Source organism: Schistocerca cancellata, chromosome 5 (genome assembly GCF_023864275.1).
Source record: "Schistocerca cancellata isolate TAMUIC-IGC-003103 chromosome 5, iqSchCanc2.1, whole genome shotgun sequence".
NCBI classification, from domain to species: domain Eukaryota; kingdom Metazoa; phylum Arthropoda; class Insecta; order Orthoptera; family Acrididae; genus Schistocerca; species Schistocerca cancellata.
This window is the reverse complement of record NC_064630.1, coordinates 90,299,015-90,324,517: the sequence shown is the minus strand read 5'-3', so window position 1 is coordinate 90,324,517 and position 25,503 is coordinate 90,299,015.

Below are 25,503 nucleotides of genomic sequence, written 5' to 3'. Positions count from 1 at the left end.
TTCGCTATTGTGCAGTTGTCTTTAAATCCTACACCAAAATCTGAAAATTTTATGTTCGAATATTATGGATAAGACAAAACAACATGCGAAGGTGGTATAAAAGTTTTCCCAGGAAGCTACCTACAGCTGTTAGCTCCATAATACAATGGACGGGGTTGGATTTGTCGGCAACTGAAGGGGGTGAGTACTTTGACGATATTCAAACACAGATGAGAATCATAAATTTAGTTGTGATCTGAACTAACTGAGGAGGCTGATGTGAACCCTATAATGTCACACGTTGTATTTTTTCTGTGACTGACAGTCGAAATATTGCCATAATGCAGTTTAATGTCTATGTTTGACTCATTCACCTGTTAATAACAGTGGCTGTGTGGAGGATTATAGCAAAAAAACAACATTTCTTAAATTATAAGACAGCTTAGGACCATTTGTGATAAAGTTTCAACAACAATTGTTAGCAGTTAGAAGAGATTACAAAAGAAAACATCTAAATCCACAGTATATGATCAGTATACCGGTTAAAAAAAATAGTTGACATCAAACAATTCAAGCATGTATCATATGAAGGAGCATTAAAACAGCCAGAGATGGAGGTAAAACTTTTATGGACGCAAGAAATGTCATGAATTGTCTGATGAATAACGTGAGTTGAACACTAGATGGTGAGACATTACTTGAAACTGATTACACTACGAAGATGGTATCGTAGAAGGACTTTAATAATATATCAACAAACTCCAATTAGGAAATCTCTTCAAAAATGCCAAGCATTGTAGTTATATGTATATGACATTAAACCCTGAAAAAAAAAACCTACATTTTTTCTGACACAAGGCACAAAATAGAGAACTGCAAAATTAATGTCACACACTGACGTACTAGTACAACACAATCTCCAGCAGTACGATACTGTACTGAAGTTGATAATGGACTCATTGATAAAGTTGTTACGAAATGTTGAAAATTGTTTCTTGACTGAAAATAATTTAAGGTTTTCAGAAATTACTGCAACCAGTCGCCTTTTATGTAGATGTATTTTATTTAACCATGACCGGTTTCGAGCTGCCTAGCAACTCATCATCAGATGGTATATACATTTAGTGCTTTTTTGTACCCATTGTGTGGGTGGTTGAGTATCTGTGGAGATAAATCTTTCTGCAGGTATATATATCTCTTTTAGGACGTATTTTTGAAACCATTGTGTCTTGTTTTTCACAATTACACAAGACACAATGGTTTCAAAAATACGTCCTAAAAGAGATATATATACCTGCAGAAAGATTTATCTCCACAGATACTCAACCACCCACACAATGGGTACAAAAAAAGCACTAAATGTATATACCATCTGATGATGAGTTGCTAGGCAGCTCGAAACCGGTCATGGTTAAATAAAATACATCTACATAAAAGGCGACTGGTTGCAGTAATTTCTGAAAACCTTTTCACACCACAGTCGCAGTGTTCCACATCCACAATGGATAAAAGTCTTATTCTGAAAATAATTTGTTGTTAACTTCCAATAATGTGCAATATTGAGAATGCATTATCAGTTGTTTTCATTTGTTTTCTCGTTAATAAATTACAAAAGCCGAAACACTAAAATAAGAAACAAAATAAAATAACTTTTTAACTCTAATAAAGCTTAACGAAAGAAAAACAGGGCGTCGATCGAAATAGAGCATACGAGATTTTTTCCCACTTTTGTTATTTCCTTGAATGTAGACCTATCCTTCTGGATAATCCTGTGCAGTTATGAAAACTGACAAAAGCAAGGTATTTACCAAAAAAAATTTCAATGTGAAATCTGGTATACAAGTGCTGAGTGTACCGTTAATAAGGCTTTACAAAGCATCCGGTCGTAACCATAGAGATACGAAATCGGTGTACGACGGATTTCACGCCAGCTGTCAGTGTTGCCAACAAACTGCCGGCTACGCGCAGCAGCGGCTCTCCCAGCACTCGGAGCAAAGCCTTTATATTTCTTTGCTGTCGCGCGGAAATCGAGTTATCTGGCCGCGCTTTGTTACTGCAAACACGGCGCATTCCGCAGCAGCCATTTGTTCCGCGGCGCGTGGCCTAACGAGACGAATGGCGGCATTAGGGGCGGCTGGAAGCCTGCTCGGGGAAGTCCCGTCGCCGCAGCACAGTGTTGTACCTACCACGAGCTCAAGTCAGCCACCGTTACGGTTCCACTGACTGACCTACAGCTTACCAGGTGACAGGTAAACAAACGATATCATGCGGAATATGTAGCAGAAACCGTGCACTTTTGGACAAATCTTCAGAACCGGTGCAATGTGCCACATTCAGCCTCATCATTTGGTAATTCTCACTGAGCAGCACAAAGTGCAACATTCCGAAGCCACCATAAGGATCAGCAGAAAATGTTCACACATCTTTATTCTCCCAAAACTAGTTCTGCTAGCTAGTCTCCTAACTAATGCTTATGAGAAGATTTGTGCTACTTTAATCTCAAGTGCCGTGATATTTTCTTATTCTACAGTCAGCTGGCTCTACTATAACTCCAATCACTATTATTAGGTAGGCTCTAGACCTACATTTTTTCTCGCAAATTTAACTTCCTCAGATTCTATTAATTTTACCCAGCATTTACCCTTATGGAGAACTGTAAAGAATCGTAGTTTTATTAGTGTCCTCCCGTGTCTATTGCCATAGTTTTATAAAGATCCTCTCCAGTGTCAAGCATGGTGTTATTTATTAACGTAGTGGGGGTGGTACTACAAATTATCCCCGGTCTACTGGTTTCACATTCAGTTATTCACGACGACTTAACATTCTCTGCTGTGATTTTGCTATCCCAGAAACGTATAATTTTGTTCTTTTCGATATATCTGCATCGTTGACATAATTGATTCAGCTGGTGAAACGAATGTTGGTCACCTTTCTTGTTCTTATAATGTGATATTTATACTTAAAGTAAAATATTGAAACTATTGGCATTCCATATTCCGTATCCCTGCCAGACACAGACATGTTAGATGAAGAGTTGTTCACGGTCGAGGAACTCCATCGTAAGGAGTGTGAGTGTGAAGTACATTGGGCAGCACTTCTGGAACCGCATTTTTCCTGGTTCTGCCACGTAGTCATGTATCAGCCGCATGTTAGCATTTGGTTTGTATCCTTGTTTGCGAGGCTACGTTCACTTTCATACCAGGTTGTGGTTTCGTCCTGCTATCACGCTTCAGTACCTGGTTTGGCAGTGACAGTGCTTTCGGACTATCTGCTCGCCACTAATGTTGGCTTTCGGTGTTTGTCGTGGGGACTACGCAAAGTGGACCTCAGCGATCATTATGAGACAATTTGGAAATTTGTGATAGAGCCTTATGGGACCAAACTTCTGAGGTAATCGGTCCCTGAACCTACACAGTACTTAATCTAACTTTAACTTACACTGTGGACTATACACACACTCATGCCCGAGGGAGGACTCGAACCTCCAACGGGGGGAGCCGCACGGACCGTGCAAGGCGCCTCAGACCGGGCGGCTACCCCGCATGCCTCTTCTATTTCTGAACTCAGTCATCTCCCTACGCAAGATACGACACATGGCAACGAGAACTTCCTCTCTCTTGTGCGTTCGTGTACGTGTAAGTGTCCATTTTGTAGACATCACGGATCTAGCGTTTTTAGAGTACTGGGGGCAACAAACGCAGCCTCAAGAAAAACATCTGAGACAACGCTAACAAAATCAATAATTTTGTCCCTGCAGCAACCAAATTTGTTCCAACAGCAGCTGAAGCACTAACAGAAGCAAATGGAGGAGCTCATCCTTTTGCTGACCACACAGCCGGCAACGGGTCAGCAGGCCGATGTCAGCCCCAGTAGCAGGTTCGATGAGACTACGGAAATGTGGGAAAATCGTTTACGCCGTTTTAAGCTGTACTGCCAGGTTCGGCGTATCACTGGACCCGTAGATTACAGTGCAGTGTTGTTGACGAGTTGTCGTAAGAGACAGTACAGAAATTGTAGACCCAACGGCCGCTGAAAATGTGTAATTTACAGTATTGTCTCAATTGCTGAACCACTAGTACGGTCAGCAGACGCATGTGGTTGAGACCGTCTTACAAATTAACCAAAATTGGAAGCGTCTTGGGCAGCAGTATGCGACGTGGGTAGACTTATAGACGGGGATCTGCTGTGGTCTGGAGTTAGCTTCCTCGACTAGTACTCAAAACGCCCTGGATCCCAGGTTCGAACTTTGCCACTGCTTGAATTCGGAATAAAAATCTACAGCAACGGCAGCCGATGACTTTCGGCATGAGAAGTAGCCTATGTTCTTCCTATGGCTTTGTCGAAGAGGGCGCAGCAGCGGATTGCGTTTCAGGGCATTCTCTTGCCCTTCGGGTGTGGAACTGCCATAAAAGGAGAAATAATCAGCAATGGCCAACAACATGAGGTTGCGGAAAGCTACATCAATGACATGTGATTCGTATTCGCGGGATATGTGGCCTGTAATTTAAATAAGTGTCATGATGAACTCTTAATTGGAAGAAGATTCTGGACTAGCCTCCCGGAACGGGACTGCCATAGTGAAGGTGTCAAGACAAAAAAAAGTGAATAAACAGTCAGGGAGTGAATGTGAAAAGTTTGGACTTGATAGGGAAGCGTTTTTGTCTTGAGTCTTCTGACTGATTTGATGCAGCCCACCATGAATTCCTCTCTTCTAAACACCTCTTCATCTCAGCGTAACACATGCAGACTACGTCCTCAATTATTTGCTGAATGTATCCCAAGTCTATGTTTGATACTAGTAGATTTTGTTTGCTAGGAATGCCCTTTGTGTCAGTGCTAGTCTGCTTTTGATGTCCTTCTTGTTCCGTCATTCATTGGTTATTTTGCTGGCTAGATAGTAGAATTCCTTAATCTCATCTAGTTGGTAACCATCAATCATAATATTAAGTTTCTCGCTGTTCTCATTTCTGCTTCTTCTCATGAGATTCATCTTTCTTCGATTTACTCCAAATCCGTGCTCTGTACTCATTGCACTGTCCATTCCATGCACCAGAACATGAGCCGGCCGGAGTGGCCGTGCGGTTCTAGGCGCTACAGTCTGGAACCGAGCAACCGCTACGGTCGCAGGTTCGAATCCTGCCTCGGGCTTGGATGTGTGTTATGTCCTTAGGTTAGTTAGGTTTAATTAGTTCTAAGTTCTAGGCGACTGATGACCTCAGCAGTTAAGTCGCATAGTGCTCAGAGCCATTTGAACCATTTGAACCACCAGAACATGTAATTTTTTCACTTTGACTCAGGACTCAGGATAGCAAAGCCATCAGCGAGTCGTACCATTTATGTCCTTTCACTTTCAATTTTAATTACCTTCCTAAACCTTCCTTTTATTTCCATCATTGCTTCTTCGATGTACAGATTGAACAGTAGAGGCGAAACACTACATCAGTGTCTTACACTCTTTTTAATCCGAATACTTGGTTCTTGGTCGTCCGCCCTTATTATTCCCTCTTGGTTCTTGTAAATATTGTGTATTACATGCCTCTCCCTATATCTTAACCCTATTTTTCTCTGAATTTCGAACATCAATTTTATACTGTCGAACGCTTCTTGCAGATCGACAAATTCTAAGAACATCTCTCGATATTTCTTTCGACTTGTTTCCATTATCAACCGCAACGTCATAATTGCCTCTCTGGTTACCTAAAGGCAAACTGATCGTCATTTAACACATCCTCAATTTTCTTTTCAGTACTTTTCTATATTATTCTTGTCAGTAACTTGGATGCAGGAGCTGTTAAGCTGATTGTTCGGTAGCTCTCCAACTTGTCAGCTCTTGGAGTCTTCGGAATTGTGTGAATTACATTTTTCCGAAAGTCAGATGATATATCGTCAGATTCATACATTCTACACACCAAGGTGAATAGTCGTTTTGTTGCCACTTCCTCCAATGATTTTAGAAATTCTGAAGGAATGTTATCTATTTCTCTCCTTTATTTTCTCTTAAGTCCTTCAAAGCTCTTTAAATTCTGATCTTAAAACTGGATCCCCTATCTATTCTAAATCGATTCATGTTTCTTCTTCTGTCACATCAGACCAATCTACCGCCTGATACAGGTTGTCAGTATACTCTTTCCATATATCAGCTATCTCCTCCGTAGTTAACTGTGGAATTCCCTCTATGAAAGAGGGAGGTACAAAAATGTTTAGGGAAATTCAGGTATACAGGAAAGCAAGTCACTGAGGAACGAAATGAATGAGAAATGAGAAGTGTAGGGAAGCAAAGGAAAAATGGGGGCTTGATAGATGGGAAGAATTCGAAAAACTCAGCATAAGAAAAATCTACCCTCCGATAAATTAAAAACAAGTGAGGTAACATCAAGAATAAAATGGAAATTCCATTGTCAAATACAGAGGAGAGATCGGATAGGTGGTAAGACTACACCGAAGGTCTCTACAAGGATAAAAATTTTAGGATTTGTCTGCTGATTTGATATAAGAAGAGGCTAGAGTCAGAAAGAGATAGGGGATCCAGTATTAAAACCAGAATTCAAATTGGCTTTGAACGACTTAAGATCAAATATGATCATATAATGCTAGTTGGAAGGCGACATTAACCTACCGGGTATAGACTGGGATGTCTGTATATTCATTGTGGGGAGTACAAACAGACAATCATGCAAAATACTTCTGAACACGCTTTCTGAAAACCTTCTTGAGCAGCAGGCTCGGCAGCCTGCACGCAAGGGAAATATCTTAGAATCTGTAGCTACCAATAGGACGGAAGAGTGTTTCTGTTAGAAGGAGTTAATAAGCATTTGTTAGCGTGTTACATAGGTAGTGAACTGACATCACTTAGTTGCTGTAAGATGGATGAAGAGGAATTATGGGAAAAAATTAAACAGATTGTATAACGTGGTCTGGCGAGTTCTGTGCCTAGTAAGTTAATAAAGGATGAAACAGAACCAGCATGGTTTCATAACGAACCTCGAACGATGCTGAGGAAGCAGAAGTTATTGCACTCTCGGTTCAAAAAAGAACTCACAAATCACGACAAGCGAAAGTTAGTGGAGATTCGTGCGTCTGTGTAAAGATCTATGTGCGAAGCGTACAACAAACTAACATCATCACAGCTTAGGAAACGATCCGGCAGAGAAAATTCTGATCCTATGTAAAATAGCTAAACGAGTTGAAGGCTTCCTATCAGTTCCTTGTTGATCAGTCTGGTGTGGCAGTTGAAAATAGCAAAACGAAAACAGAAGTTTTAAATTTCACGTTCAATATATCTTTCACACAGGAGATTTGACCATCATTTGACCGTCGGACAGACTCCCACAAGGGCTACATAGTAATAAACATCTCTGGCGTAGAGGAACAATCGAAAAATTTTAAAACAAATAAATGGCAAGGACTGAATGAAATCCCAGTCACCTTTGACAAAGAGAGCTCTACGGCAATGTCCCCTTACGTAGCCTGCACTTATCGTGGATTTCTCACTTAGCACAAAGACCAAAGTGTCTGGAAAAAAGCGCAGGTGACTCCAGTATACACTATGTGATCAAAAGTATTTGGACACCTGGCTCAAAATGTGGCGCAGTCCATCGCTAATGCTAGAATCCATTGGCCCACCAATTGCCTTGATGACAGCTTCCACTCTCGCAGGCATACGTTCAGTCAGGTGCTACAAAGGTTTCTTGGGGAATTTTTCAAGGAGAGCTGCACTGAAAAGAAGTATGGATGTTGGTCGGTAAGGTCTGGCACGAAGTCGGTGTTTCAAATCATCCCAGAAGTGTTCTACAGGATTCCGGTCAGGACTCTGTGTAGGCCAGTCCATTACAAGGATGTTATTGTCGTGTAACCACTCCGTCATAGGCCGTGCATTATGAACAGGTGGTGAAAGATGCATCCCCATAATGCTCTTCAACAGTGGGAAGCAAGAAGGTGGTTATAACATCAATGTAGGCCTGTTCTGCGGTAGTGCGACGCAAAACAAAAAGGGGTGCAAGCCCCCTCCATGAAAAACACAACCACACTATAATTCTACCGCCTTGGAATTTCAGTGTTGACACTACACACGATGGCAGATGACGTACACCGGACATTCACCATACCCACACCATCGGATCGCCACATTGTGTACCGTGATTCGTCACTCCACACAACATTTTTCCACTGTTCAATTGTCCATTGTTTACGCTCTTTACACCAAGCGAGGCGTCGTTTGGTATTTTCTGCCGTGATGTGTGGCTTATGAGCAGCCGCTCGACCATTAAATCCCAGTTTTGTCACCTCCCGCCTAACTGTCATAGTATTTGAAGTGGATCCTCATGTAGTCTGGAATTTCTGTGTGATGGTCTGGATAGATGTGTGCCTATTACACATTACGACCCTTTTCAATTGTCAGTCACCAGACGAGGTCGGCCTGTACGCTTTTGTGCTGTACGTATCACATCGGAAACAGTAGACCTAGGGATGTTTAGGAGCGTGTAAATCTCGCGTACAGACGTATGACACAAGTAACACCCAATCAACTGACCACGTTGGAAGTCCGTGAGTTCCGCGGAGCGCCCCATTTTGCTCTCTCACGATGTCTAACGACAACTGAGGTCGCTGATATGGAGTACCGGCAGTAGGCGGCAGCGTAATGCACCTAATATGAAAACGTATGATTTTGGGGGTGTCCGGATACTTTTGATCATACAGTGTATAAGAACGATAGAAGAACGGACCCAAAAAGTTATAGACCAGTATCGCTAATTTCAGTTTCCTACCATATCTTTGAACATATTCTCAGTTCGAATATATTAAACTTTCTTGAGAGTGAGAAGCTTACGTCCACGAATCGCACGAAACTCAGCTTGCCCTTTTCTCACATGATATACTGCGATTTATGGGTTAAGGGCAATAGGCAGATTCCGTATTTCTAAATTTCCGGAAAGCATTTCACACAACGCCCCTTTGCAGATTGTAAACGAAGGCACGAGCATATGGAATAAGTTCACTGATATATGAGCGACTCAAAGACTTCTTACGTAATTGAACCCAGTATGTTGTTCTCGAAGGCAAGTGTGCATCAAAAGCAAAGGAATCGAAGGTATCGTCAGGGATGCGCCAGGGAAAAGTGACAGGACCGTTATTGTATATATATATATATATATATATATATATATATATATATATATATATATAAATGATTTAGCGCACAGGGTGGGCAACAATCTGCGGTTCTTTGCTGATGATGCTATGGTGTGTAGTAGGGTGTCGACGTTGAGTGACAGTAGGAAGATACAATATAGACAAAATTTCCAGTTGATGTGATGAATGGCAGCTAGATCTTAATATCGAAAAATGTAAGTTAATGGGAAGGAGTGGGAGGAAAATATCTGTTATGTTCGGATACTGTATTACTAGTACCCTGCTGGACCCAGTCAGGTCGTTGAAGTATCCCAGCGTAACGTTGCAGAGGGATATGAAATGGAATAAGCATGTTGGAACTGGGGTAGAGAAGACGAATGGTCGACTTCTTATTATTGGGAGAATTTTTGGAAAGAGTGGTTCCCCTGTAAAGGAGACTGCAGATAGAACACTCGTGAGACTTATTCTTGAGTACTGCTCGGGTGTTTGGGATCTGTACCAGGTCGGATGGAATGAAGATATCGAAGCAAATCAGAGGCCGGCTGCTAGATTTGTTATCGGTAGAACCGAAAAACACGTAATTGTTAAGGAGATGCTTCGGGAACTGCTATGGGAATCCCTGGAGGGAAGGTGACGTTTCTTGCTGAAAAACACTACTGAGAAAATTTAGAGAACCGGCGTTTGTAGCTGACTGCCACATTACTCTGCTACCGTCAACATTCATTGCTCTTATGGACCAGGAAGATAAGATTCGATAAATTAGGGCTTATACGCGGGTATCTATAGAATCGTTTATTCTCGCTTTGTTGTGGAACAGGAAAGGAAATGACTAGTAATGGTACTGTACGGTGGCATGTGAATTATACATGTAGATGTACATGTAGAAACAGAAGGGATATGAATAACGTTGCAACGGAATTTCTAAAATCATTTGGGGGAGTGGAAATAAAACGATTATTCAAGTTGGTGTGTAAAATGTATGAGGTTTTCGACTTACCATTACACTTTCGGAAAAGTATTATCCACATAATTCCGAAGATAGCAACAGCCGAAAAGTGAGAGAAGTATCGCACATTCAGCTTAACAGCTCATGCATCCAGGTTGCTGACAAGAATAGTATACAGAAGAATAGAAAAAGAAATTGAGGATCATTTAGTAAGTGCGAAAGCCAGGTTCACTGGCAGACGCTATGAAATAAGCTTTCTGCTCCACGGGTGGTTTACTGTTACCTTTTATAGAGCTTACATTCCTAGAAGAGTCGACTAATGTATTGCTCCCTCCTACAAAGAAAGTAGAGATTCGAGTTCACTCGGGGGATTACCAGCAATCGCCCTTTCCATTAACCATTCATGACAGGGACAGTAAAAAATGGAAGTGCACAAAGACACTCCACCATACACAGTAAGATCGCTTGTAAAGTATAGTGTGAAGAAGTAGATTTATGTCTGAAGAGTTAGAGATAAAGTTACCGAAGGAAGTAAACGCCATATGGAAAACTACATTCCAGAAAGGAAGATTGAAAGACGTGCAGTGCGTGTCTATGGAAGTACCTCGAAGGTAACAAATTATCGATGATTAAGTAAAGAATCTTTAAAAAATCTGGGTGTATAAAATTACTGATGAACATATTGTGACGGAAATTAAGACAAACATATGATGGCCGCTTGGACTACCATGGATATAACAGTGCTGGAGACAGCAAATGACACTATTACAGTGTGACAGTTAGTTCAGAGAACGTGTTTCAGCAATGAGTTCCTTTTGATGTAAGGAAGTTATTACGGCTTTTCTCCTCCACGGGACAGTTATTTGTGAATTAATTTAGGCAGCGTGCTATTGTAAGGTTCGCTGTGAAGAGTCGCGTTCTGCTGCCTTGTTTTGGTCCATATTCTGAGCCGTGGGGCACCCCGACTCTCAGCGCGTGTATTGCGGGTCAGCGTTGCAGCGCCTTTACAGCTCTGTCCTTTCGAGCACTTCTGTCGCGCGTCTATTGTGTCGGACCCTAAAAGCTCCTGCCCTACAATCTCACGTGGCCGCAAAGCACGTGCGTCGCTTTTTGTGAGCGCAGAGGGGGCGAGTTCGAGTCCCCCGCTTTTGGTTTTGTTTTACTTTCACCCTGAGTTCAACTGTACTTGCTTTCTTCCAGCCGTGAAGACATACAGAAAAACAAATGCCTTCATCACAAGGAATGATGCACTGCGAAAACGGCTTACGTGTATGATTTGTTGTCTCTTGATTTTTAAGAGCGGTATTTTGTGGACAAATAAAATTGTCATGGGAGAACATTATTGTTGGCAATATAGACATTAGTTGCCCTTATGGCAAAATAACTCTAGAAATAAGTTTCATCGTTCTTGTATTCATGTCTGTCGCTCTTATAACACAGAGTTCAATTAACCCCTTTAGCCTAAGTGATTTCGTAAGGAAATCACTGTATAATTTCTACTTTGTGCCAACTGAAGTGGTGGTTTCTCACTGAATACACTACGAAATCAGCGATCCGTACAGCCATCTGGTGGCAAAACAGGAACCACATGCCCTACGTAGATACAGCACTACTTGAAACAAATAGAAATCAAAGGAAAGTATATGGTGCTCCAATTCATTGTTTTTACAATACTCGTGTGATTTCGATATTAAGGTAAGACTATTTTTTAATTTATGGAATCGGAAATAGTGACAGTTTCTAAACATTAGACGATATAAAGTGTATATGAAGTTTTACTAAGGAAGTCTTGCGTTTATTTTGGTGGTTTCAATCAAACCCACTGTTCCTCGGAATTATTTTCGATTTTGAGGTTATTTATTTTGTAAGTCTTTGAAACTCATTATGTTCGTAACTCTGTGATCATATTGTGAAATACTTTCGAAGTAATTTCTTTTCATTTTAAATTGTCTTGATGTTCATGTCCGGAGGTCAATAAATAAAAGCAATAATTAGCAAAAAGGAAGTAGCATAGCTACAATCAACTATCCAAAAATTATCAAATACTATGATAAGAACAGAGGATTCGTTGACAAAGTAGGCATGTTGAAGGCAAAATACGCCACTGAGAGCCAAGCAGAAAATAGTGGCGCTGAATATCTTGCATCTCAAGGATGTCACCCTTCAGAGCACATACGTTTAATAAACTTTCCAGTAACTTGCCCAAGACGTCATTGAAATCTTTCAGGTGTGAGGTAGCTACAGCACTTATTGCGGCGTATGTATCATAGCCATTGGGGAGGGGGAAGACAGATATTCCAAGACTTCATTTCAAGCCCTACATCTCAAAGGCAGCGAGTACTGATACAGCAGTACACATGTCTATGAAGAATACTTTTAAACGTTGTAAATATTGCAACAGAAAGCAAAATCCCAAACGAAAGAGATGGATGTGTTAGATGTCCAAAAATGAATTTTGTAAGATAAAAGGACCAGAATACTTTCAGCCTTATCATGAGTACTGCTTTTGCTTGTGGAGATTAAACACGAAGAACGGAAATAACCCGCTACATGTTATGGATTCTGCATTTCTGATTACATGTTTATTTCTTTTTACTTTCTAATAATACTTCAATTTAGCGAGTGTCGGCATTTGCTTGCAAGGGAACAAAAAATTCAAATGGCTCTGAGCACTATGGGACTTAACTGCTGAGGTCATCAGTCCCCTAGAACTTAGAACTACTTAAAGCTAACTAACCTACGGACATCAAACACATCCATGCCCGAGGCAGGATTCGAACCTGCGACCGTAGCGGCAGCGCGGTTCCAGACTGTAGCGCCTAGAACCGATAGGCTACACCGGACGGCTGCAGGGGAACGGCGACAGTTAGAAATTAAAGCCGTAGACCAGCTATAAGTCGTTTGTATCTTTGTTTTTTTGTATGTTTAACTCGACCAATGCGGCCATCTTCAGAATAAGATGTCTGTCATACGTTTATGCAGACATAATTAATAACATTCACTGTAATATACAAAAATGTGCGAATTCTTATGTACAGGTCTCCTGAAGCTGGTGTCACTACAATGGTTTCACACCAAAACCACGAGTTTATGATCTAATGATACATTAAAATTAAATAAATGTATTATATTCCACTTCCCACTTTCTGTAAGAAAAAATGAAATTTCAACTCAGTTTTAAGCAGGTAAGTAATTACTGGCTCATAAGTTTGAAGGGAGTAAACGGGGTGTAAAATGCAGTTTTCACGTATAGATTCAGTTTTCACACAAAAATAATCAATCAAAACACATGAAGAGTGTGACTTAGAGACCTGTATGTCATTTATAGATTCTAGAAAGAACATCGAATGACAACACCTTGAAACGTCCACTTGGAAAAATTTATGAATTACTGTGCTGGTACATCCCTTACGTTATTTGATTTTCAAACAGCTGAGCAAAACTGAACGTACTCGGACATTTCTCTCTTTACTTATTCTGACCAACACCAAACTGACACACTATATTTTTAGCACAACGCAATCTGACTTTCAACAATCCCTACAAAAGAATGGCCATGACTAACAATAACCTATAACTTTCATGAATCACTTACCTCACAAAAATCTTCGTTACTCGAACTACTGCAGTACAGCGAGCGCCAATACTGCCAGCTACATAAAAGATTCTAACTACTGAAGGCACTAACTACTGATAGGCATAGTTAGCAAATGAAAGATTTTGATAGAGAACAAACAATATATTTGCCTTAATAGTGTTCAAAAGTCATTATATATATATATATATATATATATATATATATATATATATATATATATATATATATATATATATATACACACTCCTGGAAATGGAAAAAAGAACACATCCATTGACACCGGTGTGTCAGACCCACCATACTTCCTCCGGACACTGGGAGAGGGCTGTACAAGCAATGATCACACGCACGGCACAGCGGACACACCAGGAACCGCGGTGTTGGCCGTCGAATGGCGCTAGCTGCGCAGCATTTGTGCACCGCCGCCGTCAGTGTCAGCCAGTTTGCCGTGGCATACGGAGCTCCATCGCAGTCTTTAACACTGGTAGCATGCCGCGACAGCGTGGACGTGAACCGTATGTGCAGTTGACGGACTTTGAGCGAGGGCGTATAGTGGGCATGTGGGAGGCCGCGTGGACGTACCGCCGAGTTGCTCAACACGTGGGGCGTGAGGTCTCCACAGTACATCGATGTTGTCGCCAGTGGTCGGCGGAAGGTGCACGTGCCCGTCGACCTGGGACCGGACCGCAGCGACGCACGGATGCACGCCAAGACCGTAGGATCCTACGCAGTGCCGTAGGGGACCGCACCGCCACTTCCCAGCAAATTAGGGACACTGTTGCTCCTGGGGTATCGGCGAGGACCATTCGCAACCGTCTCCATGAAGCTGGGCTACGGTCCCGCACACCGTTAGGCCGTCTTCCGCTCACGCCCCAACATCGTGCAGCCCGCCTCCAGTGGTGTCGCGACAGGCGTGAATGGAGGGACGAATGGAGACGTGTCGTCTTCAGCGATGAGAGTCGCTTCTGCCTTGGTGCCAATGATGGTCGTATGCGTGTTTGGCGCCGTGCAGGTGAGCGCCACAATCAGGACTGCATACGACCGAGGCACACAGGGCCAACACCCGGCATCATGGTGTGGGGAGCGATCTCCTACACTGGCCGTACACCACTGGTGATCGTCGAGGGTACACTGAATAGTGCACGGTACATCCAAACCGTCATCGAACCCATCGTTCTACCATTCCTAGACCGGCAAGGGACCTTGCTGTTCCAACAGGACAATGCACGTCCGCATGTATCCCGCGCCACCCAACGTGCTCTAGAAGGTGTAAGTCAACTACCCTGGCCAGCAAGATCTCCGGATCTGTCCCCCATTGAGCATGTTTGGGACTGGATGAAGCGTCGTCTCACGCGGTCTGCACGTCCAGCACGAACGCTGGTCCAACTGAGGCGCCAGGTGGAAATGGCATGGCAAGCCGTTCCACAGGACTACATCCAGCATCTCTATGATCGTCTCCATGGGTGAATAGCAGCCTGCATTGCTGCGAAAGGTGGATATACACTGTACTAGTGCCGACATTGTGCATGCTCTGTTGCCTGTGTCTATGTGCCTGTGGTTCTGTCAGTGTGATCATGTGATGTATCTGACCCCAGGAATGTGTCAATAAAGTTTCCCCTTCCTGGGACAATGAGTTCACGGTGTTCTTATTTCAATTTCCAGGAGTGTATATATATATAACAGTTCATGACATCCAGTCTTACAAATTTACTCTCTGATAGACACACGTCCAGATCATCGACTCTCACAACTCTGCCATCTCACTCCCCACATCCACCACTGCTGGCGGCTCACCTCGAACTCCGCAAAGCTACACGCTGTTAACAGCCAACTGTCCAGCACTACAATAGCAAATTCCAATAATGCAAACCAACCACAGACTGCACACAGCACAGTCAGTGATTTTCATACAGGGCACTACATGACGTTACCAACATAAAAACCTAAACAGCCTACTTACAACCTAAACAACGTGAAATAGTGGAGGAGGATGCTATTCCATGCATCTGATCGCACCAGTAAGCAGTTTCTATTACAATATTTCAATAAAGCTTGATCTAGATTGTGATTTAACAAAAGAAATTATGGCTAAAAAGGGGAAAGAGGTTTTTGTGCATCTTTGACTTGCTGTAACAAGTGGCAAACTTCAGGTATCAGAGATATATCTTAAGGTTAAGAGAGAGATAGGTATTATAAAAAGTTCAGTCGGATGTGTGACATACTTCAATAATTTCTGATGAATATTACAAGTTTAAGAAAACAACGACAATTTCAATCCTGTCCTAAGCGAGGGGAACGTGGACGCTAACACAGAGGGAAGAAACTGTGTTGTAGTCAACTGCTATAGCGTTTAATTGAGCAGTTACAGCTCTAAGGAAAACAAGATTAGAGATAAGGGCATGTGGAACTAATTAAAAGTATACAGGTAATTGACAAAATAAGGAAGAACAGGAACCGCTGTACTAGGCATCATATGTTTATATCAGCCCAAAAACCGTTGAAACCGTGGAGATATCGAACTTACTGACCTACCAACAAGAGAGACCTTGGAGGAGCAAGGAAACGAGTGGGCCATGAACTGGCTGAGTAGCACGATCCTTTAACGAAGAAGCTGATGATTCTACTACTGAAACTAGATACGCAGAGAGATAAAGAAAGATACTATGATGCAACTGTGACTTCATGTTGCGAGGTTATATGTATCTATGTCTCGGAAATACAAGCTGGCAGTTCTTTCAAAGCACAGCCGGATCGTCCAGCAGAGGACAGTGCCCGCTTTATACTTTTTTGTCTGTGGTGTGTGAAAACAGCACTCTTTTCCTGTGAGGGTAGACATCTTGGACAGACACCTTGTTAAAATGCAATAGTCATGTTGAAACGTCACAGGTTTAGGTTTCATTTAACTAACTGATTAATTTCTACATGTTTAATAATTCATTTTACTCCGAGAGCGCCCTTTCAATGTTTCGCCTAGTTAATTAACCTCTGGATTCAAGAATGTATATTTTTTTCTTCTGTTGGTATCACACCTCCTCTCTCATCCTTTGATCCCGTGATATATGTGGATGGATCAACGTAATTATGCATGAAATATGTAATAATCTGGATTAGTCAAAGATGGTAGCAGTAGGGTAGTTTAGCACCAACATTACAACGAGAGCAGATTCGGCAGAGAGTTCGTGATTCCAAAGATAGTGGGGATGAGCAGGGCAGAATTTGTGAGGTTGGGTCTCAGTGAGGTCCTACCCCCACCACCAGTTTTTTTAACGATTGGTGGTTGGTCCTGGAACGTGCCATGTTAGGAAACTCTGGGACCACCGATTGAACGAGACGGACGCAGGGGTGCGGCCCTCGTCATCGATGGTGAGAAAAGTTATTCATAATGAAGGTCTTTTGGGGTAACATTGATTATGAAACATGCTCGGGTGTGAATTAATACCGGCAAACGTTCAGCGATATTGTATTTGTAGAAATTTATCACATTAATGTGTTTCAACTAGCGGACTTGGCCGCGAGGTGATTGAGGGCATGAACCAACGGTATTTGTTCTTAGGTCAATAGCAGAGGGGTACGTTAATGAAACTTCCTGGCAGATTAAAACTGTCTGCCGGGCCGAGACTCGAACTCGGGACCTTTGCCTTTCGCGGGCAAGTGGTCTTCCAGGAGTGCTAGTTCTGCATGGTTAACAGGAGAGCTCCTGTGAAGTTTGGAAGGTAGGAGACGAGGTACTGGCTGAATTAAAGCTGTGAGGACGGGGCGTGAGTCGTGCTTGGGTAGCTCAGTCGGTAGAGCACTTGCCCGCGAAAGGCAAAGGTCCCGAGTTCGAGTCTCGGTCCGGCACATAGTTACAATCTGCCAGGAAGTTTCATATCAGCGCACACTCCGCTGTAGAGTGAAAATTTCATTCTAGAAACATTCCCCACGCTGTGGTTAAGCCATGTCTCCGCAATATCCTTTCTTCCAGGAGTGCTAGTTCTGCAAGGTTCGCAGGAGAGCTTCTGTGATGTTTGGAAGGTAGGAGACGAGGTACTGGCTGAATTAAAGCTGTGAGGACGGGGCGTGAGTCGTGCCTGGGTAGCTCAACGGTAGAGCACTTGCCCGCGAAAGGCAAAGGTCCCGAGTTCGAGTCTCGGTGCGGCACACAGTTTTAATCTGCCAGGAAGTTGCATATCAGCGCACACTCCGCTGTTGAGTGAAAATTTCATTCTTGAAACATCCCCCAGGCTGTGGCTAAGCAATGTCTCCACAATATCCTTTCTTTCTGGAGTGCTAGTTCTGCAAGGTTCGCATGAGAGCTTCTGTAAAGTTTGGAAGGTACGAGACGAGATACTGGCAGAAGTAAAGCTGTGAGGACGGGGCGTGTGTCATGCTTGGGTAGCTCAGTTGGTAGAGCACTTGCGCGCGAAAGGCAAACGTCCCGAGTTCGAGTCTCGGTCCGGCACACAGTTTTCATCTGCCAGGAAGTAACACAAGTAATGTTTGAGAGAGTGAATGGTGGTATCCTTCCATTCTCCGCGCGTTAAATAGGTGTGGCAATAACTAAATGGTGTTAAGAGGCCACCATTCAGTAACGTTCATTTTGACGCATTTTAATCATTAGTGGATGTAATTGACAACGAAGTGTTGTTTATGTTTCCGGTATGACGAGATGCAAGAGATAGTGAGTGCTTCATGAAGGTTTTGTCACTGAGAGTGGTAGTTTTCTTAAATATAAAAGACTTCATGTATGTAATAAACGTTTTTATCCATTACATTCTGTTTTCGTTAAAAGTGCCATATGTTTAAGACAGCTCAATTTTCATGCTTTAGTGGGGCTGACTTGCTCTGTTAAGACAACGTTAATAATTTGTTCTCTTCTTGTGTAATCATTATCCGCTTTCAGAAATTTGTCCTTCTTAATAGAAAAAGAAAACTCAGAGGAAAAATATCCAATCCTCATGCACGCACTGCAATGTGTCAAAAGGAATAAAAAAGAAAAGGAAGTAATGTTATGAGACGATGACACTTTTTTCCCCACCAATGTCAACTCTCCAGTGGCAAAACTTTGTTTATGAGAATTTGTGGCATAGACGCTGACCTTGACATTCTGTCTAATTCAGAGTTGTGACGTCCACTGCAAATCGACCGAAACAGGTTCCGAGCTTTGATGAGTGTTCTCGATACCGTATGCGAATGCAGCGGTTTGGTTGTACAGTTACTTGGATATTGTTATTAACTTTGTATTAGCAAAGACTTTCCTCTTAATAGTATTTGAATCTTTTAGAATATTTCAGAACAATGCCGTTTCAGACGCTATTATCTAGAAACAATGGGTGAAGACTTAAATTAAATAAATATTAATCAGACGCATTGTAGAAAAGCATGTCCTGATACTTGTTGCGTTCCACCGGTTTCCTTATGTTCCAGTACCAATTTGCTATGAAGCTAGTACGTATCTCCTTCGAGGCAGCTGCCGGTAGGAGCAGACGTTGTGACTAATATAAAACACCATTACTCTGGTAGTAGAGACGTGTGTTGCATGCGATCTTTCTTTGAGTGAACAGTCTTGTGACTCGTTTGATGTGACCTGTCACGATTTCCCCTCCTGTGCCAGCACCTTCACCTCACAGTAGCACTTGCACTCTACGTTCTCAATTATTTATTGGAACTAATCTAAATCTGCTGATGTTCATACATAAATATCTAGGTTGGCTCCTGTATGCAAAGAAAGAGCGCTGTTTGAAAATATGACAATTACATCAATATTCATATATCATGTCATGCCACCAGCAATGTGAATACTCCAAATACATACGTGATGAAATACGTCTGTGTTCATTAATGAAATGTTTTTAGCATAATATTACAACAACATTACAAAATTGCGCTCATTTAAGACATCGCTGGCAGAAATACTCACAGGGTATTTCAAATAATGTGTAAGTTGCAGAATAATAAGTGGAAATAATGTTTATTTTGTCGAGTAAGCACAAGAAATGGTACACTTTCTGCAGAGTTACGATCATAGGTTACTTAATTATTGTCATGAGAGTTAAAGCAGCGAGTAAATGTTCTGTTAAAGATTTATTAGTCATCTAGGTGATATACAGGGTGTCCCAGCTATCTTGTCCACTCAAAATATCTCTGGAACAATAACAGCTATTGGAAAACGACTTTCACCGGTATCAATGTAGGGCTGGGACCCATGAATGTACATATTTGGAAACATTCTAAAACGAAAGCATATGTGTTTTTAACACAAACTTATGTTTTGTTTTAATGGACCTCCTATATTTTTTCTTCAGCAATCCATAGCATGACAAAGCACATACTCAATGGCGTTGATTGCATCGCAATATTCCCATTACATCCCGAGATATTGAGACGCGAAGTTGACGCTTGAAACACCCGACAAGCGCTGCTAGCGCACGTTCTGAGGCTCAGGCGTGAACCCCATGCTGCCCGTAATCGCGATGTGATTGACATGTGTTATCACACCTCCATACTTATCAAGAGGTCTGAAACGAATAATACGGTCTGCTGCCATCAACTCTCATAAGCACATAATGGTTTCCCTCTTGCACGTTTTACGTATCTACGTACACAGGACGTGCGCTAACAGCACATGTCGGGTGTTTCAAGCGTCAACTTCGCGTCTTAACATCTCGGGATGTAATGGGAATATTACGATGCAATCAACGCCATTGTGTATGTGCTTTGTCATGCTATAGATTGCTCAAGAAAAAATATAGGAGGTCCATTTAAAAAAACATAAGTTTGCGTTAAAAACACATATGCTTTCGTTTTAGAATGTTTCCAAATATGTACATTCATGGGCCCCAGCCCTACATTGATACCGGCGAAAGTTGTTTTCCAATAGCTGTTATTGTTCCAGAGATATTTTGGGTGGACAAGATAGCTGGGACACCCTGTATATGAATCAACTGCATACAAATCAATTAAATTGAAATTCTTATCAATTTTAGTAAACGAACTAATTTCTATATGTGGATCAAACGCTGTCGGTAACTGGTTGTGTTCTACGTCTACATTAACGTCTACATGATTACCCTGCAATTCAAAATTTAGAGGCTCGCATAGGGTTCACCGACCCACTTTTAAGTTACTTCTCTACTTATACCATGAAGGCTTTCACGACCGGATGTTTCAGCTGCTGAGAATTCATCCGGGTTGTATGGCCGTGGTCCATGGAACTCTTCTATCCCTGACGTTTCGTCCAAAGCTACGTTGGACATCTTCGGAGGTGGTCCGGGTTGTGCTGAGAGTTGCCGACAAGACTCAGCACAACCAAGAGCACCTCCGAAGATGTCCAACGTAGCTTTGGACGAAACGTCAGGGATAGAAGAGTTCCATGGACCACGGCCATACAACCAGGAAAAATTCTCTGCTACTTCTCTACTGTTCCACTCTCGAGAGCGCGCGGGATAAACGAACATAAGCCTTCCATTGCGTACTCTTCTTCGATCACATCAGACAAATCTCCCCCTCCCCCCTCCATACGGTCCTTCGATATACTCTTCGCATCTACGCGCTGTCTCCTTATCATTAGCAGTGAAATTCCCGTTGCACTCTTAATTCTTAATGTTACCAGCCTTAGTTATATGGATCTGCAGGTCAGCGGATAACTCCTGTTTCCTTTCTTGGGTACTGGTGTGACTTTTGCAACTTTCCAGTCTCCGCGTGCAGATCGTTCTACGAGCAAGCTGTTGTATATGATTGTTAAGCGTGGAGTTATTGTTATCAGCATACTCTGAACAGAACTTGCTTGGTATACAATCTAGACCGGTAGCCTTGCTCTTCGGAAGAGTTTTAAGTTGATTTGCTACACCAAGGATATTTACTTATAAGTTGTTCGTGTTGTCAGTCTTTGCTGATTCGAGTTCCGGAATATTTAGTTCGTCTTCTTTTGTGAACCAATATCGAAAAATCATGTTAAGTACCTCTTCTTTAACGTTACTGTCGTCAAAAACACCACCGCTGTGTTCAGATGGATGTTGTGATGATAGAATTTTCACTTAAGCAAGGTGCCCAATTAAGTATCCACCTACCTGATCTTCAATGTGCTGACTTATAAATACAGAAATGACAGACAGGATATTCAATTAGACCTTACAGTTGCTCATAAAATCAAGTTAGCATCGAACACAAGCCACCTGGCTTTTGAAAAACACTTTCTAATGAACTGAAAGTACAATCAATCACGAAGACTCAAATATGTACTTACGTTCTGAACAGTTTACAGTGAGCTAAACTGATGAAAAGAGTGACCGATTACGTAATGAGTAGGACTGAATAAAATTAGAGAAATTTGCTAACTAGATTCAAGCCAAGAAAATTAACAGGGACAAGGAAAGTTTATAACACTACATGGATGGATATATGCTGGCATTCTTAATTCATAGCTAATTAACACGCAAAATTAGTGAAAATTAAACCATGGGATACAAACTCCATACGAATGAATTAATGCAAAATCTTGCCAATGAGCCACCACTTCGAATAACTGCCAACAACAGCAAACATGCCGTGCTGCAACTAACCTCCAGCCGTGCCAGTTTCTTCGAAACAGACAGATTGTTCCAAAGTTTACTGTAAGTTTGTATTCTTAACCACCATCGGGCTACTGGAAGTCGTCATAGGAAACCACGCGCCCTCCACAAAATCTCAAAGAGGCAAATTGATGGAATCTACAGTAAATGTATTTAGGCTAGTTACGGCGACTTTTTTCCAAGGTATCAGCAAAGATTAGTCCGTCAGTTCCACATGAAAATAATGAACAGATTGTAGTGACCGATTCGTGGGCAACGTTCACACTCTCGTACTAAGACCAAACACGAAAAGCTCACAAATGTAGCTTAACTGTAAGTGGGATTTGTAGAATTTCAGGAGAATTCGAGTACTAACACTACTCTTAGTTGACAAGACGGCGTAGCAGTACGCCTCTTAACTTCACCTGCAGTAAATCTAGTCTCCAATAGGAATGAATACCACCAGTCCTAAACTAGAAATGAGCTTTACCACGTCCCAGCTGCAAGTGCAAGGGAATCACAAGGAGGCCGTCCCCTCATGCTGGCTGCTTTTGATATTACTTTTTAGTACTTGCTGTATTGAATTACTGTATTCTTATACCAGTTAACCTCGTATCTACACTACTGGCCATTAAAATTGCTATACCACCTAGATGACGTGCTACAGACGAGAAATTTAACCGACAGGAAGAAGATGCTGTGATATGCAAATGATTAGCTTTTCAGAGCATTCACACAAGGTTGGCGCCGGTGGCGACACATACAACGTGCTGACATGAGGAAAGTTTCCAACCGATTTCTCAGACACAAACAGCAGTTGATCCCTGAGTCAACAGATGGGGACGTTTGCAAGACAACCATCTGCATGAACAGTTCGACGACGTTTTCAGCAGCATGGACTACCAGCTCTGAGACTATGGCTGCGGTTACCCTTGACGCTGCATCACAGACAGGAGCGCTTGCGGTCGTGTACTCAACGACGAACCTGGGTGCACGAATGGCAAAACATCATTTTATCGAATGAATCCAGGTTCTGTTTACAGCATCATGATGGTCGCATCCGTGTTTGGCAACATCGCGGTGAACGCACATTAGAAGCGTGTATTCGTCATCGTCATACTGGCGTATCACCCGACGTGATGGTATGAGATGCCATTGGTTACACGTCTCGGTCACCTCTTCTTTCCATTGACGGCACTTTGAACAGTGAACGTTACATTTCAGATGTGTTACGACCCGTGGCCCTACCCTTCATTCGATCCCTGCGAAACCCTGCATTTCAGCAGGATAATGCACGACCGCGCGTTGCAGGTCCTGTACGGGCCTTTCTGGATACAGAAAATGTTCGACTGCTGCCCTGGCCAGCACATTCTCCAGATCTCTCACCAATTGAAAACGTCTGGTCAGTGGTGGCTGACCAACTGGCTCGTCACAATACGCCAGTCACTACTCTTCATGAACTGTGGTATGGTGTTGAAACTGCATGGGTAGCTGTACCTGTACACGCCATCCAAGCTCTGTTTGACTCAATGTCCAGGCGTATCAAGGCCGTTATTATGGCCAGAGGTGGTTGTTCGGGGTACTGATTTCTCAGGATCTATGCACCCAAATTACGTGAAAATGTAATCACATGTCAATTCTAGTATAATATATTTATCCAATGAATACCCGTTTATCATCTGCATTTCTTCTTGGTGTAGCAATTTTAATGGCCAGTAGTGTATATTAAACATCAATTTCTGTCTTATAAATTTTACGCAAATGAAACGTATTGTTCAAGTGACTTTTGCATGTCTCAAACATGTAGGATTTATATACGCAGACTGAAGCGGTGAACGAAAATTTGTACCAAGGCCGAGATTCCAACACGGGCCTGCTGCTCACTAGAAGATGCGCTAACCACTACACAATCCTGGGCGGTGCAAAGACACTTCTGCAAGGACTACCCTAGCACGTGTCCCTCTTCATTCCAAACTCTCATTGAAGTCTCAGCCCTCTTGGTGTTACCACTAAATTTGAAGAGCATTGCAGAGACTTTCCAGATGTGTTGGAGTTGTGCCTCAGCATCGAATGAAACGAGGGGCCCTGGGGGGAAACCCAGGCATAGTCGCTGTAATCAAACAAAACCGCATGGTTGCAGGAACCTTTTCAAGACAAAAGTTTAAGATATATTCAAAGTGAGTAACTTTTGCCACCAACAATAACTCCGAAAGTATGATAGGAGCTGAAAATTTTGTGGGACTGTAGTTTAATGGGACAACGGGGGCCATAATATGACGTTGGTTTTTTGTTGCTAGGTGGGGTCGCTTCAGAGATATGAAGGTCAACTTTGATCTTTTCTTTTTCTTTTCTTTTTTTATGGGAAGGTATAGTTTGGTACTTATTTTCTGATAGCGACTATCGAGACGAATCCAATGATGTGTAATAGTAAGGTCTTTGAAGGTCAACGAAGGTCACAAAGGTTGCATGAACGTCCATTTACAGATGGTGTTCGAAGTGATGACCGTTGGTATGAATACAGTGCTGCAATATTCTTATCATAGATTAAGTGGTATTCCTTATCACTTCGGCACTTATCGAAGAACATACTCTGACAATTCTCTCCCGCATATCTTCAAGTATAGTTGGAACGTCTTTACAAACAATATCTTTTACGAATCCCCGCTAGAAAAAAAAGCAGAGGAGTCCAGTCAGGTGAACGAGAAGGCCAAGACAAATCTCCTCCGCGTCCAATCCAACGATTTGGGAATAATCTCTGCAACTCATTTCTAGCCATCAGCAAAAAATGTGTCAGACACCCATCGTGTTGATACGACATTCTGTTCCTTGTTCCTAAAGGTATTTCTTCCAACAATGTTTCTAGCAGGAATGTCGTGTACTTCCTCTCATTAAGATTTCCTTCGATAAAATAGGGACCTATAATTCTGTCCTCCAGGATCCCACATCATATATTCACCGAGTTTTTGGTGTGCAACTTGCCGCAGCCAACATGTACGAGTATATTTAGTTGCACAATAATGAATCTAATGAAAATTAATATTTCCACTGTTTGTGAACTACAGTGGCCAGAGTACCAATTTCCGTTTCCTCGTTTGTAACTTTCCTTTGCTGGATATGTTTCCGATGCGTTAAAGATCCTGTTGTTCTCAGTTTATCATACACATATTTATATGTACGACGTGTAGGGTGAGTACCTTGAGGATCTCTTTCAGCGTATGTCTCTAGCTCTAATTGAATTTCTTTATCATTCTCTGTAAATGAGAATTATATCGACTTGTTCTCGAATGAATACATCATTCACATTCGCTTGATTCGAGGATACT